Below are 15,780 nucleotides of genomic sequence, written 5' to 3' on the forward strand. Positions count from 1 at the left end.
ATAAGTAGAAGATGGTATGATCTACCGGAAAGACACAGGACAGGGAGTCAGGGGACCTGAGTCCTCATCCTGGCTCTATGTCCAACCAGCTATGTAATTCTGGGCAACAGCAGTCAACAAATACTTGGTGAACAAATGGATTGACTCAGCCAATATTTGCTGCATGTCTACCATGTTCCAGGCACTGCTGTGTATGCCTTAGGGTTAGAGCAGTGAACCAAAGAAACCCTGCCCTTATGGAGCTGTGATTCTAATTGAGAAAGGGAGACAACAAAACAAATAAATTTATAGGGTGGCAGATCTGATAAGCACTGTTGTGGGGAAAGATAAAGCAGAGAAAGAAGAAGCTGAGATTGAATGCTTAGGTCCCCTCAAAATTCATATGATGAAACTTAGTCATCAATGTGATGGTATGTGGAAGTGGGAAATTTGGGAGGTGATTAGGTCATGAGAATGGAGTGTTCATGAATGGGGTTAATGCCCTTCTAATAGAGGCCCCAGGGAGCTCCCTTGCCCCTTCTGTCATGTGAGGACAGAGAGAAGGCAGCCATCTGTGAACCAGGAAGAGCCCTCTGACCAAATCTGCTGGCTTTGATCTGGGACTTCCCGGCTCCAGATAAAGGAGGTTGCTACTGAGGGAAAGGAAAGGACTTTGTTTTCTCATCCAGAGCTGGGTTTTAAAAATGCTTTGTGGAGTTGGAGGTGGGGAGTCTCTCTGTGAATGCTCGCACATGTGTGTGTGTGTGTGTGTGTGTGTGTGCACGTGTGCACACGCACCTGCATATGTGGTGGGGTAAAAACAGGGTGGGGTAAAAACAGGGTGGAGTAAGAGGTTAGGAAAATTGCCCTCTGGCTTCACTTGCAAGTACCACAGTTAAAAAGGCATGGCTATGTGCGGATCCTGGCTGTGAGCGGTAGTTAATAGCTGCATGAGGCCTCTATCACATACACATGGGATAGAAGGGGCTTGCCTCTTCACATCTACTATCTATCAGCTCCCTTTGTGTAGCACATATTTATTACCAATCCCCAAACAGGAAGAACAACAGGCAGCGTTGCATTTCCCCTGTTGGTTTCATGCTATGTGTGGTCTTACTTCTTACCCCTACTTTTGGCACAGTTGATTTCTTAGGAACCATACTACTTGGAAAAAGAAATCCTTTTGACTGATTCATGACTCTTCTTCCAAGTAATAGAGCTGAAGGTAGATGCTAGGTAATTGTACATAAGTGCTTTTTAAGAGATTTTACCATTTGGGATGATCATTCAAGACAAGAAAATCAGGCTATTCCTCTTATTGTCCATAAATGGTGGCTTGAGTCACATGGAACTCACCATGACATACGAAGGAGGGCATGGCAACCCCCTCCAGTATTCTTGCCTGGAGAATCCCCATGCACAGAGGAGCCTGGTGGGCTATGGTCTGTAGGGTTGCAAAGAGTTGAACATGACGAAAGAACAGCATGCACACACATCATGACACATAGTGGTGGGTGTTTTGGATTGACACTAGCCTCATTGATTTGTTCTCAATTACTGCTGTGATTGAATAGCATACAGTGTTTTAGGATGTATTAGGGTATATATATTTATTATTCCATTTGTTATGTCTTGATCTATTGACACTGATTCACAACAGATTGAAAACTTAAAGCTGAATTTCAAAAATAACTTTTCAAGCAACAGGCCTGGAAACTAGGTGACTTTTTGGTGTATATTTTCTTGGTAAAGGCAAACTTAAAATGGTTTTTTGGAAAGAGTACATATTTGTTAAGATGTCTGGCTGGGTAAGTGGGACTTACAAAGAGGCAGAAGGAGAAGTATTCACAAACTTCCAATAAATCTATAATTTCAACTCAAGCTGCTGCCCAATAATTATGGAAAACAATTAAGTAACTTTCTCATGTAATAATCTCAACAAAGTCCTGCTGTCCCCACCATGGTTTATTATGTATAAGGAAGATTTTCTGTAGAATTTATGTATTGAATAGCATCTGTTTCAGCATTCCAAAATGTATTTTGTAGATATACAATAATGTGTGTCTAAATAGCAGCTTTTTAGAAGTCAAGGAGAAAATAGTGACTTGAACCAAGATTAAGAGTTGTTTCTAATATAAAAGAGATGGGAATACCAGCCACCTGACCTGCCTCCTGAGAAATCTGTATGCAGGTCTAGAAGCAACAGTTAGAACTGGACATGGAACAACAGACTGGTTCCAAATAGGAAAAGAGTACGTCAAGGCTGTATATTGTCACCCTATTTATTTAACTCATATGCAGAGTACATCATGAGAAACCCTGGGCTGGATGAAACACAAGCTGGAATCAAGATTGCTGGGAGAAATATCAATGACCTCAGATACGCAGATGATACCACCCTTATGGCAGAAAGCAAAGAAGAACTAAAGAGCCTCTTGATGAAAGTGAAAGAGGAGAGTGAAAAAGTTTGCTTAAAGCTCAACATTCAGAAAACTAAGAGCACAGCATCTGGTCCCATCGCTTCATGGCATATAGATGGGGAAACAGTGGAAATAGTGACACATTTCATTTTCTTGGGCTCCAAAATCACTGCAGATGGTGACTGCACCAATGAAATTAAAAGACACTTGCTCCTAGGAAGGAAAGCTATGACCAACATAGACAGTATATTAAAAAGTAGAGACATTTCTTTGCCAACAAAGGTTCATCTAGTGAAATCTATGGTTTTTCCAGTAGCCATGTGTGGATGTTAGAGTTGGACTATAAAGAAAGCTGAATTTATGCTTTTGAACTGTGGTGTTGGAGAAGACTCTTGAGACTCCCTTGGACTGTAAGGAGATCCAACCAGTCCATCCTAAAGGAAATCAGTCCTGAACATTCTTTGGAAGGACTGCTGCTGAAGTGGAAACTCCAGTACTTTGGCCACCTGTTGGAAAAAAATGACTCTGATGCTGGGGAAGATTGAAGGCGGGAGAAGGGGATGACAGAGGATGAGGTGGTTGGATGGCATCACCAACTCAATGGATATGAGTTTGAGAAAGCTTTGGTAGTTGGTGTTGGACAGGGAAGCCTGGGGTGCTGCAGTCCATGGGGTCACAAAGAGTCAGACATGACTGAGCAACTGAATTGAACTGACAATTACATCACTATTTTTTAAAAAGTTTTTTTTCTCTCTCTCTTCTCCAGTTTATACCCAGTCTCTCCTTCTTGAAATCCAATCCCATCTCCTCATGCTTTCTCAGGACTCTCTTCTTTACACCATTTCCCAAATTCTCTTCTTTCTGTATCTTCAAACCTCTCCCACTCCAGCAATTTAACCCCATCATTATATAAACTCTGTCAGGATTCTTGTGTATTTTTTTAAAAAGACAAATGTTGTAGAAGTTCTCCAAGTGCAAGCGATGCCAAGTCAAATATTTATATGTTCTTCCTTTATTCTTGGCGTGTCAGGTAAGAGCGTGTGTGCGTACACACACACACACACACAGACACAGACACACACACACACACACACACACATGCACACACACCCTTTAAAAGCATTACAGGCTGCCTTTCTCTTGTGGCTCCCCCTGTCAGTGGACAGCATTGCCCAAGTCAGACACCTGGGACGTGTCATTGACTCTCTACCTACCTGACTCCCACTTTTCATACATCACTAGGTGGGGTCCTGTTGACTTATTTTCTAAATATCTCTTTGGTCCAGCTACATCATTCCAGAACTATTACCCTAGTCTAGGGTGCAATATCGGAGCAGGCAATGGCACCCCACTCCAGTACTCTTGCCTGGAAAATCCCATGGACGGAGGAGCCTGGTAGGCTGCAGTCCGTCGGGTTGCTAAGAGTTGGACACAACTGAGTGAATTAACTTTCACTTTTACACATTGGAGGAGGAAATGGCAACCCACTCCAGTGTTCTTGCCTGGAGAATCCCAGGGACGGGGGAGCCTGGTGGGCTGATGTCTATGGGGTTGCACAGAGTCGGACACAACTGAAATGACTTAGTAGCAGCAGCAGCAGGGTGCAATATGTTACCTCATCACCTATGGCCTTTTAACCCATTTCTAGAACTCCAGTTTTGCCCTCATTCACTGTCTGTAGTAGGTCCATGATCATCTCTCTAAGTGCACTTCCTGGATTGAAAGTACTTAGTGTCTGCCCATCACTGCCCAGGTCAGGTTTGAAACTCTTACCTTTGAAGGGCCTTTCTGAACTGAATTTTGTTTACTTGTCTATCACTATTCTCTTGCTCTGATGCCACACACACACAGAGTTCAGATACACACACATACATATGCACACACAGACACACACCCATGTACATACACACACACACACACACACACACATTGTCAGAGATCATGTCCTCTCTCATTTCTAGGCTGTGTGAGCTGTCCTCTCTCAGGAGAAATCTTGTTTTGGGCCTTGGTCTGGCTAACTCCCACTCACTCTTAGACTTCAGCCTAAAAGTCACCTGCCCTAGGAAGCCTTCCCTAAATGCCACAGAATCCAGGCCCCTTTGCGCTTTGTTTTCCCTGTAAGAGTTCTTACTGAGTTCCATGTGTGTTGTTGACTTTTGAGAGGAATAAATGAATGGTGTTGCATATCTCAGATTTATAACTTGGCTTTCTCCACAATCTGTTTAATATGTACTGAACAGTGAGGCCAAAGTTGACTATGGTATCAATTTAAGTACTTGAAATAAAAAAAACTTTCCCAGGCTTAAAGTACACTAGGATAATACTAATTGACGATACTAATTGTTAATTAAGATAATTGATTAAGCCATGTTTCAACCTCTTCGGAAAAAACAATTTTTCTAGCACCACCTACAGTGTAATAAAGTGGACTTCATTTTCAGCCATTGTTTTCTTTTTCCCCTGTTTCCTTTGGTTTGCTAAAAAGTTTAAACTTTCAAGAATTAATTTATTAAGTCATTCAAATTTGCCTGTTTATTATGTTAAATGTATTACAGTTTTAAAATCACCTTTGGAATTTATTTGCTTAATCTTTAGTAAACATTACAAAATGCTTCTATATTGCCTATTTAGTAAAATAGCCTTGTTATACTTCTGCCAACCCCAAAGCATTCAGACACTCTGCAAATATGTGGCACTCTGATTAATATGTGGCATTAAAAAATCTAGCCAAAATGCTTACAGAGCTTATGACCCAGGAAATGTATTCATATGCCTCTACCACTATTCCATTTTTAAAGATTAACTTTTACATTTAATAAACTAACATATGTGCCCTGGTTTATTGTAAGAAGGTTTATAATGAATACTAGCTGCTTCCTGCCCCTCCCCTATCCTTTGTTCCTGTGAATTCTGCATCCTTAAGTAATATCTTTCTTTTTTCCTAGCCTTTCAGACTTTTCCTTTCACATTTCTGAAAACATAATTTACTGCTATTTCTCCATTTTTCAATTAGATGTTATCTACATTTTTCCTGTTTTTTTTTTTCCTACTTCTTAAATTGTGAACTACAACACAACTACAGAAGTGGGCATAAGACATGTATACTTAAAGAAATAATTATACAAATTTAGTAGTATATAAAATACATCATATTTTATGTAATATATATATAGTATCAACATATGCATACATAGTATATGCAAACTTATATTAAATATATAATATATAATACATGTATGTATAATATACGTGTGTGCCTGCTAAGTGCTTCAGTTGTGTCCAACTCTTTCCAAGCCTATGGACTGTAGCCTGTCAGGCTCCTCTGTCCATGGGATTCTCCAGGCAAGAATCCTGGAGTGGGTTGCCATGCCCTCCTGCAGGGAATCTTCCCTAGCCAAGGATGGAATCCAAATCTCTTACGTCTCCTGCATTTGTAGGCTGGTTCTTTATCACTAATGCCACCTGGGAAGCCCCATGTATAAATGGCAAGCCACTCCAGTATTCTTGCCTGGAAAATCCCATGGACTGAGGATCCTAGTAGGCTACAGTCCATGGGGTCGCAAAGAGTCGGACACGACTGAGCGACTTCACTTTCTTTCTTTCAAAGTACATGTTGGGCTTCCCTGGTGGCTCAGATGGTAAAGAATCTGGTTGCAATGCAGGAGACTCGAGTTCAATCCCTGGGTCAGGAAGATTCCCTGGGAAAGGAAATGCAACCCACTCTAGTGTTCTTGCCTGACAATTCCCGTGGACAGAGGAACTTGGCGGGCTATAGTCTATAGGGTCACAGAGTCAGACAGGACTGAATTGACTTAGTACAGGCACAAAGTATATATTTATATATAATTTAGTTGTTATTGTTGTTATTTAGTTGCTCAGTCCTGTCTGACTCTTTGCAACCTCATGGACCGCAGCCTGCTAGGCTCTTCCACCCATTTGGATTTCCCAGGCATGAATACTGGGGTGAGTTGCCATTTCCTTCTCCAGGGGATCTTCCCAACCCAGGGATCGAATGCACTTCTCCTGAATTGGCAGGCATATTCTTTACTGCAAGCTACCAGGGAAGCTATTACCATATATAGCCATATTATATATATCATATATTATGTATTAATATGCATGCTATCATACAGGATACTATAAATTAATAACATAACAAATAATAAGCATCTCTCCAAAGCCAGAAGAGCCTCATGTATTTCTTCCAAATCACAATGATCTCCTATCTCCCATGAATAACCATCATCCTTCCTGTGTAATTATTTTCTTGCTTACCTTTAGTTATTTATTGTCATCTATGTATGCATAGACTTTTGCCAACAAAGGTCTGTCTAGTCAAGGTTATGGTTTTTCCAGTGGTCATGTGTGGATGTGAGAGTTGGACTGTGAAGAAAGCTGAGTGCTGAAAAATTGATGCTTTTGAACTGTGGTGTTGGAGAAGACTCTTGAGAGTCCCTTGGACTGCAAGGAGATCCAACCAGTTCATCCTAAAGGAGATCAGTCCTGAGTGTTCATTGGAAGGACTGATGCTGAAGCTGAAACTCCAATACTTTGGCCACCTCATGCGAAGAATTGACTCATTGGAAAAGACCCTGATGCTGGGAGGGATTGGGGGCAGGAGGAGAAGGGGATGACAGAGGATGAGATGGTTGGATGGCATCACCGACTTGATGGACATGAGTTTGAGTAAACTCCGGGAGTTGGTGGTGGGCAGGGAGGCCTGGCGTGCTGCGATTCATGGGGTCGCAAAAAGTCAGACACGACTGAGCGACTGAACTGATGTACGCAATACCATAAAATATAGCTTGGTTTTGCAAGGTTTTGAACTTCATGTTAATGAAATCAGACTGATGGAACTCAGTGGTTCTCAATAGGAGGCAGTTTGGCCCCCACGAGGCATTGGGCAATGTCTGGAGACATTTTGTTTGTAACAACTGAGTGGGGGGATGCTACAGGCTTCTACTAGGCTGAGGCTAGGGATGCTGCTAAACATCTTAAAACGCATAAGGAAGAATCTTTAATAAAGAATTATTGGGCCAAAAATGTAAATAGTGCTGAGGTTGAGAAAACCATAGTATAATATTTCACTCTACAGCTATGGACCACAAAATCTAGCCATAGAAAGTATCATGGATAGAGTTAGAGTTTTTCTATTTTTGGCTGAAACAAACAATACTTCTCTGAACATTCTGGTATCTGTATCCTGATTACATAAGCAGTATCTCTACAAGTAAAAATTTTGGTCATAGGATGAGCATATCTTCAGCTTTTTTAGGTAGTCAGCAATTGTTTTCCCTGGCATGCTGTAGTCCATGGGGTTGCAAAGAGTCAGACATGACTTAGCGACTGAACAACAATAGCAGTTGTTTTTCCCAAGTCGGTGTTAGATTTGTATTATACAAAATTAAGACTTACCTCTGTGGCACCATAACCATCACACACATGTTTCTTTCCCTTTTTTTCTTCCAATTTATTTATATCACAATTTCATTTGGGTCACAAGATTATTTAAAACAATCTTCAGTGTTCACATTGACAACAACATATCCAAGTCATATAGGTAGATTATTTTTTCTCTACCAGAAAAAATTCTCGAGATGAATGATTACCTAATTACTTTGTGTTTGCTTACATTCTATGCAACTGTTATCCATTTATCCTCAGGTGCTTTAATAGACTTACACACTCCAATAAATATGGTCAAGTATGACAGACAATCTCTCTCTTCTGATTTTTTCTTAGTGAGCTCCTCCCCCTCCTCTTCAGCTCTAAACTAGACTGATTGCACTGTAGACAGATTAAACAATATTTCCTCTGCCTCAGTTATCTTGGGAATAGTTTCTGAGCCTTTCCTGTGTGGGATTCACCTGTTTCCTGGATTCCTTAATTTCCTTCCTCAGTTTAGCTTAAGCACACTTTGGTATAAGAGCATCACATTCTACTTTCCCTCAAGTTCATCTCTGAAATCCTTTCACTGTGTTTTATTTTATTTCTCCTACAAATTTTCATTTTTTACGAGCATGTTTTCCATCTTTGAACATTCCTTTTGTTTATACAACATCCAGTTTTTGCTGTTCATTATTTATTGCTCTGGGAAAATCAATTATGATTTTGCTGCATTTTTTCACATTTGTTTCCCCAGTCCCTTCGCTTTTTTTTTTCCTGTTTGTTTTGGGTTCTTCCACTTCAAACATTTTTCTAAAATGTCTACAGATCTTTGCCTGATTATTCATATTTCAAAATGTGGCACTAAGGTAATTCTAGGTATGTGGTGGGGAAGAAAACCTACTGCAATGAGAACTTTCCCCACCCTCAACAGAGATACCTGTAGACATTATTTTTCTTGAGTTGAGCTGGTTATTTCCTCAGAACAGAACCTTCAGTCTCCTGCCGGGACATACAAGACTGCTAGTCACTCTTCTGGTGTGTCTGGTAGGAGATGAGGCCTGAAGCTCTCACTGTCTATAGGGCAGTCTTTGCTTCGTCCTTTTGATTCCAGTAAGGGATCTCTTTCCCCTCCCACCTTCTGCCCTCCATGTGACCATAGAGCTGACCTCCACGGACCATGACCTCCACAGATAACCTGGTGCAACCTTTCCAGAAGTTCAGCCACGTGTCTTCCGCGGACTAGGGGCGCTCATGGGTTTGTACAGGCTAGAGAGGGATGCTCCAGTCTGGTCTCTTAGACTTATCATCAGTCCTTTTGTTTCTTGCTTCACTTCAGTCCCTTGTCTTCTGAGGGAAAGAAGGCACCTGCCCCTCCAACACCCGAGTCTCTTCTGGGCTGTGAAACATGTCGACCTGCCTCTCTGGCAGTCACCGCATAGAGAAAGCCCGAATTTGACGGAGCTGTTTCTCATCTTTCTGGTTTTCATCTTACTCACTTCTGTTAATATTTCTAATCAGATTCTATATTCTCTTTCATCTCTGTCTTTGTGGGTTTATACCTTAAAATATTCTTTTTCTGTCATTTTAGTGGAGTTTTGGAAGGAGTATGAGGAAAAAGGCATATATTTTTAATACACTAATGTTAACCAAGTAACATTGGTTAACATACACTAATGTTAACCAAGTAACATTGGTTAACATACACTAATGTTAACCAAGTAACATTGGTTAACATACACTAATGTTAACCAAGTAACATTGGTTAACATACACTAATGTTAACCAAGTTAACCAAGAGCCTAATCCTCCTCTATTGCTAAGGTGGCATGATATATGACATATGTATAAAATATGTATTAATGAGTGATTGGGAGATGAGAAAATGGAGATATATTGTCATCATTGTCGTCATCATCATCATCTCTCTCTCTCATACACACACACATGCACAGACACACGCACAAACTGCTCCTGATGAAGTCTCTGATGTTTTTCAAATTTCCAATTTCAAAGATCACTGTGAACATTCTCATTTTACTCTGGTTGACTGCTTATTCCTTTGTTTCTGCACCACCTTCCCATGACTTTAGTGACATCAGCCTTCATTGTTCTGTGCAGTCTCTTCTGAATTTTCCTTCTCTGTCCACCCCTCTTGCCTTTGTGACCCCTGTTATTTTTATTCTTTTTTCTACTTTTTCTGATTCTCCTTGAACCTCTTCCCCTTTAATGGCCTTCTCTAAACTGTGGTGGCTCAGATGGTAAAGAATCTGCCTGCAATACAGGAGACTTGGGTTTGATCCCTAGGTTGGAAAGATCCCCTGGAGGAGGGCATGGCAATACACTCCAGTATTCTTGCCTGAAAAATCCCCATGGACAGAGGAGCCTGGCGGGCTGCAGTCCATGGGGCCACAAGAAGTCAGTTATGACTGAAGTGATTAACACAAACCGTGATAAACACATCTTTTTTTTTACACATCTTTGTCTTGAACCTCGACATAGCTCCTAAATTTCTCCGTGGATGTTCCAAGGTACCTTAAACTCATTCCATCCCAGACTTCATTTCATTCCCAGAATTCATTTTTGTCCTCCAATTTAATTGCTGCCTTTCTTTCCTCTTAATGTTGTTTATCTAAGTTGTGCCAGTGTGCTAAGTTGCCTTAGTCATGTCTGATTCCTTGCAACCCCATGGACTCTAGCCTACCAGGCTCCTCTGTCCATGGGGATTCTTCAGGCAAGAAAACATGCTCTCCTCCAGGAGATCTTCCCAGCCCAGGAATTGAACCCTCGTCTCACAGGTTCTTTACCTCTAGTGTCACCTGGGAAGCCCTCATCTAAGTCAGGGACTGGCAAATGTTTTCTGTAAAGGCCAAGTAGTAAATACTTCATGAAGTTTCTGTCACAACTGTGCTATTACAGTGAAAGGCAGTTATAGTCAATATGTAAAAAATGGATGTGGTTGTCTTCCCAGGACCTTATTTACAAAAAAGAAAAAAAAAAAAACAAAAACAGGTTAGTAGGCTGGCCTGGCCCTTGGGCCACAGTTTACTAAATTTGCTTAATGGCCCACCAGCCAGAAACCTCTTAAAAACTTTACCTGCCACATCTTTCTGCTCGAGTAGGTTATGATGACTCTGTCTTTCCAGGGCTGTCCTCCATCCTCTCCACACACATTCCTCCCTCAGACCCTCATGTCTCTATTCTGTCTCCTTGTCAGGCTCCATGCTGCTTCCAAACCAGTGTCCTATGGGAACAGAAGTTACCCTGTTGCTTCTTATTTAAAATACTCGGTGTTCTGCAAACGTCTACATTGAAGGGCTTCCTCAACGTTAGATGCATAAGAGCTACTTGAAATCTTCGCTAAATTAAAGACTTCTGGGCCCCACCCCAGAGATTCTGAAGATATGAGTTGAAGGCCAGGAATCTGCATTTTAAACAAACCTCCAGATGGATTGGCACATGTGGTCCTCAAACATTTGAAAAATAGTAGCCTTAGAAAAAAGGGCTTCCCTGGTGGCTCAGATGGTAAAGAATCTGCCTGCAGTGCAGGAGACCTGGGTTTGATCCCTGGGCCAGGAAGATCCCTTGGAGAAGGGTATGGCAAACCACTCCAGAACTCTTGTCTGGAGAATCCTATGGACAGAGGAGCCTGATGGGCTACAGTCCACAGGGTCACAAAGAGTCAGACATGATTGAGTGACTAATACTTTAACTTTCAGCCTTGGGAAAGGGCAAACCCCTCTGCATGGAACACAGGTCCTGCATGACCTATAATCTCTCCAGCCCCACCTCTCACAACTCAGGTTTCAACATGCTGTGGGTCAGCCCTTTTCTTTAACTGGCCATACTGGTTCATCCTCTTTTTCTCCATTAGAGAGTCACTTTGCCAGTAATGCCATTATCTCCTGGTCTGTTGGGTAAACTTTCTTTAAGGTTCAATTCAAATTCCAACTGCTCTGATGAGTTTCCCTGAACTGTCTATTCTTACTGTGTATATATCCATATTCTAGAACCTATAACACATTAGCTGCTTTAATTTGTTTATTTGTTTACTTTTCCCATTAGAGTGTGAATTTCTGAAGGACAGGGACTATGTCTTCTGCATTTGAATATACCTATACCCAGTGATCATGTATGGATGTAAGAGTTGGGCTGTGAAGAAAGCTGAGTGCTGAAAAATTGATGTTTTTGAACTGTGGTGTTGGAGAAGACTCTTGAGAGTCCCTTGGACTGCAAGGAGATCCAACCAGTCCATCCAAAAGGAGATCAGTCCTGGGTGTTCATTGGAAGGACTGATGCTGAAGCTGAAACTCCAAAACTTTGGCCACCTCATGCGAAGAATTGACTCATTGGAAAAGACCCTGATGCTGGGAGGGATTGAGGGCAGGAGGAGAAGGGGATGACAGAGGATGAGATGGTTGGATGGCATCACCGACTCGATGGACATGAGTTTGAGAAAACTCCGGGAGTTGGTGATGGGCAGGGTGACCTGGCGTGCTGCATTTCATGGGGTCTCAAAGAGTCGGACATGACTGAGTGACTGAACTGAACTGAACTGAACTGATGTTTTAGACGGTACATTAAAATTACATACTAAGATTGATGCTTTCAAACTGGTGCTGGAGAAGACTCTTCAGAGTCCCTTGGACAGTAAGGAGATTAAATCAGTCCATCCCTAAGGAAATCAACTCAATATTCATTAGAAGGACTGATGCTGAACCTGATGCAAAGAGCCAACTCATTGGAAAAGACCCTGATGCTGGGAAAGATTGAGGGCAAGAGGAGAAGGGGACGACAGAGGATGAGATGGTTGGATGGCATTACTGACTCACTGGACATGAGTTTGAGCAAACTCCAAGAGATAGTGAAGAACAGGGAAGCCTGGCATGCTGCAGTTCATGAGGTCACAAAGAGTTTGATACCACTTAATGACAGAATAACACAATGCTATAAATGTGTTGATTTGATAAAAAGTTAGACTGGGAGTGTTACTATCTATGTTTTATAGATAATTCAACTGGAACTCTGAGATGTTAACTGACTTGTTTGAGATCAACCGAAGTGTCAAAACAATCAAGGGTATCACTTTTATTTTTTTATATCTGGAATTTTTTCCATCACACATGCTGCCTTCCTGCCATGATGGAGTTATTCCCTGGGCTGGTCAGCCTTACATTCTGGAAGTGTTCAGTGGGATTTTCTGATTTGGGTATACACATTCGGCCTGTTGATTATTTAATGTTGTCACTTCTGTGGCTGACTAATGACTGAAAGCAAGTCAGTCCAGCCAGATACATTATTCTTCATGAGTTTGGCCTCTGAACTGTTTGGATTTCTGGACATTTCCATCTTAGTGCTGCCACATCTTTTGGTTTTCTTTCAAGAACCTAAATTGTATTTGTTTTGCCTACATTTACTATCATGAATCATGTGGGCATTATTATTATTATTGTGACTCGATAACTAATATAGTTCAAGAGAAGGTATGCTTTTTGTTGATACCTTAGAGAGGATTCTGCCTGGGTTTTGCTTTTTGTACTTCTCACATAGCTCCTGAATTCAGAACATCTATATCTCAAAATAGATGGGGGCTTCCCAGATGGCGCGAGTGGCAAAGAACCCACCTACCAATGCAGGAGATGTAAGAGATGGATATGGGTTCTATCCCTGGGTTGGGAAGATCCCTTGGAGGAGTGCATAGCAACTCACTCCAGTATCTTTGCCTGGAGAATCTCATGGACAGAGGAGTCTAGCAGGCTGCAGTCCATGGGGTCGCAAAGAGTCGAATGTGACTGAAGTGACTTAGCACACAAGCATTTCTCATAATGCCCAGCTCAGATTAGGCAACTTGACATTCAGAAAAGGTGAGGAATAACTCATACAAACCTCTGGAATACTAGGCTGAGTTTAAGATAATTATGTGGTAAAAGAGAAAATGCAAATTCTTGATTATTTTTATCAGGGGAAGAAAGAGATTGTGTATTAAGAGATATAGGCATGTGAACCGTGAGAGCTGCGAAACACAGTTGTTTAGTGGTCACTTCATTTTGTCTTGTACTAATTTTTGCTGTCATTTCTATCTCCTAATAAGTAACAACCGACCTCTTGCTTTCTTAATTTCATTCTATCTTGCACTTAGTAAATACTCAAAAGGAGCTTGTGAAATGAAATGAGTGATTCCAAAATCTCATTTCAGCCCTTCACCTTTCATCTATGGTACAGTAATAATTTAGACAATGAAATGCTACCCAGGCAAAAAACCAGAGATGGAAAGACATAAGGTGCCATTGGCAACTGTCAATCAGATAACCTCGGAAAATTGAATGTATATATGTATCTGGTTACTCGCAACAATAAACCATTAACAGAAACTTGGCATTTTAATGTAAAAACTTTCATATTTTCTTGATGGTTGTGTGTTTAACATAAGCAATGTCCATTCATGACATTTATATTTCCTTTAAACTTTAATACTGAATTAGTGTTTAATAAATTATTGCTTGCACATTGAAAAAATAAACTTTTTTTCCAAAAACAATTTAAATTTTTATTGATTTTGTTTACATCATAAAGAATTAGCAACTATAGTAGTTGCCACTTTAAGTGACCTCAGAGAAACAAAATATATAATTATTTCACATGGTTATATTACAATTTCATAAAGTTAGTTACAGCATACTCATGCTTTGTTATAAACTGTATTCCTTTGGCCATATGTTGTAAGCTATCAATACTAATGCACACTCATGTTAGCAAATATAAAAGAGAAAATCTAAAAGTGTCATAAGTCTTTTAAGCTTTACAACCATGTTAACACTACTTTTGTCCATTGTTATATTATGCAGTCCTTAATACTAGAAAATATGTTTGAAAATCAAATGGTAGCCCCTTTCCCCATATTGATTTTATTTATGCTGAGAAATCATGTGTGTTTCTTACCAGCCTTTGTCAGTCTGTTAAAATTTTGAATCAGTCTGTTCAAATTTTGAATCAACCATTTTTAGAAAAGCTACTGAACATGAGTTCATTATAAATAATGCATGCATATACTTTCTGTGTGCAGTTTAAAATTTGGCAAGATGTTCACAGCCCATGATTCTGACACAGAGAAAGGGTGTTATAATGTAAATGAGGAAGAAACAAAATGAAATGGCCACAAAATGAGCTCAAATTTAAATAGGAATAAAAAAATCCATTAACAAACTGAAAACAGTAGTGACCCAAAGTTAATTTAAGATCCGAAGTTTGAAATGTCTTTTGTGATGACAAGGATCTGAAAATGTGATTGGGAAGACATTAATAAACGAGACTGTGATGTGTAAATAAATTCCATGTGGAATATGAATCCATGACTTGTCTTTCCTTCCTGGCATTGTTGGGTTTTTGGTATCATCACATTAGGTGCTGGAAAGCAGCGTTGCTCATTTATTCCCAACATGTGGCTCTGGGTTACCAAAAAAAAAAAAAAAAAAGAAAGAAAAATCAGAAACTCTGTTATATTTTAAGACAGAGTCAAAGCTCTTGGGCCCAATTTATTCCTGAAGCCACTCTGAGAACATTGCACTGTGTTTTGCTGGAACAGAATCAGGACCTTTTGCATTGATGTAAAGGGCAATGACGAACATCAGGCTAAGAATGGGAATCTGTCCCCTTGGGTCTCCTCCCGCCCCATCTCATTTCCTCTGTCTTCCGTTTTTCTCTCGTACATACTTTCACACACATCTCATCTGAGTTAACCTAAGGCACTTTGCTGGGGAGATGAAAGAATTTGGCAAGAATGCACAAAGTTAAAAGATTCTTAACAGTCTCATGTAGCAGGTTTGCCTGTGACAGGAAAGCACCGCATCCAGAACTCCTTTCTATTAGTTATTTACAAAAATAATATAAAAATTAGTAATAAGCTTTAAAGGTGACTGTTACACTGACTGTAATAGCTATGATCTTAGAGACAGTATTGTAACTATCACATGATACATATGCCAGATACTGTCTTAAT

The sequence above is a fragment of the Muntiacus reevesi genome, chromosome 11 (assembly GCF_963930625.1).
Source record: "Muntiacus reevesi chromosome 11, mMunRee1.1, whole genome shotgun sequence".
Classification (NCBI taxonomy): domain Eukaryota; kingdom Metazoa; phylum Chordata; class Mammalia; order Artiodactyla; family Cervidae; genus Muntiacus; species Muntiacus reevesi.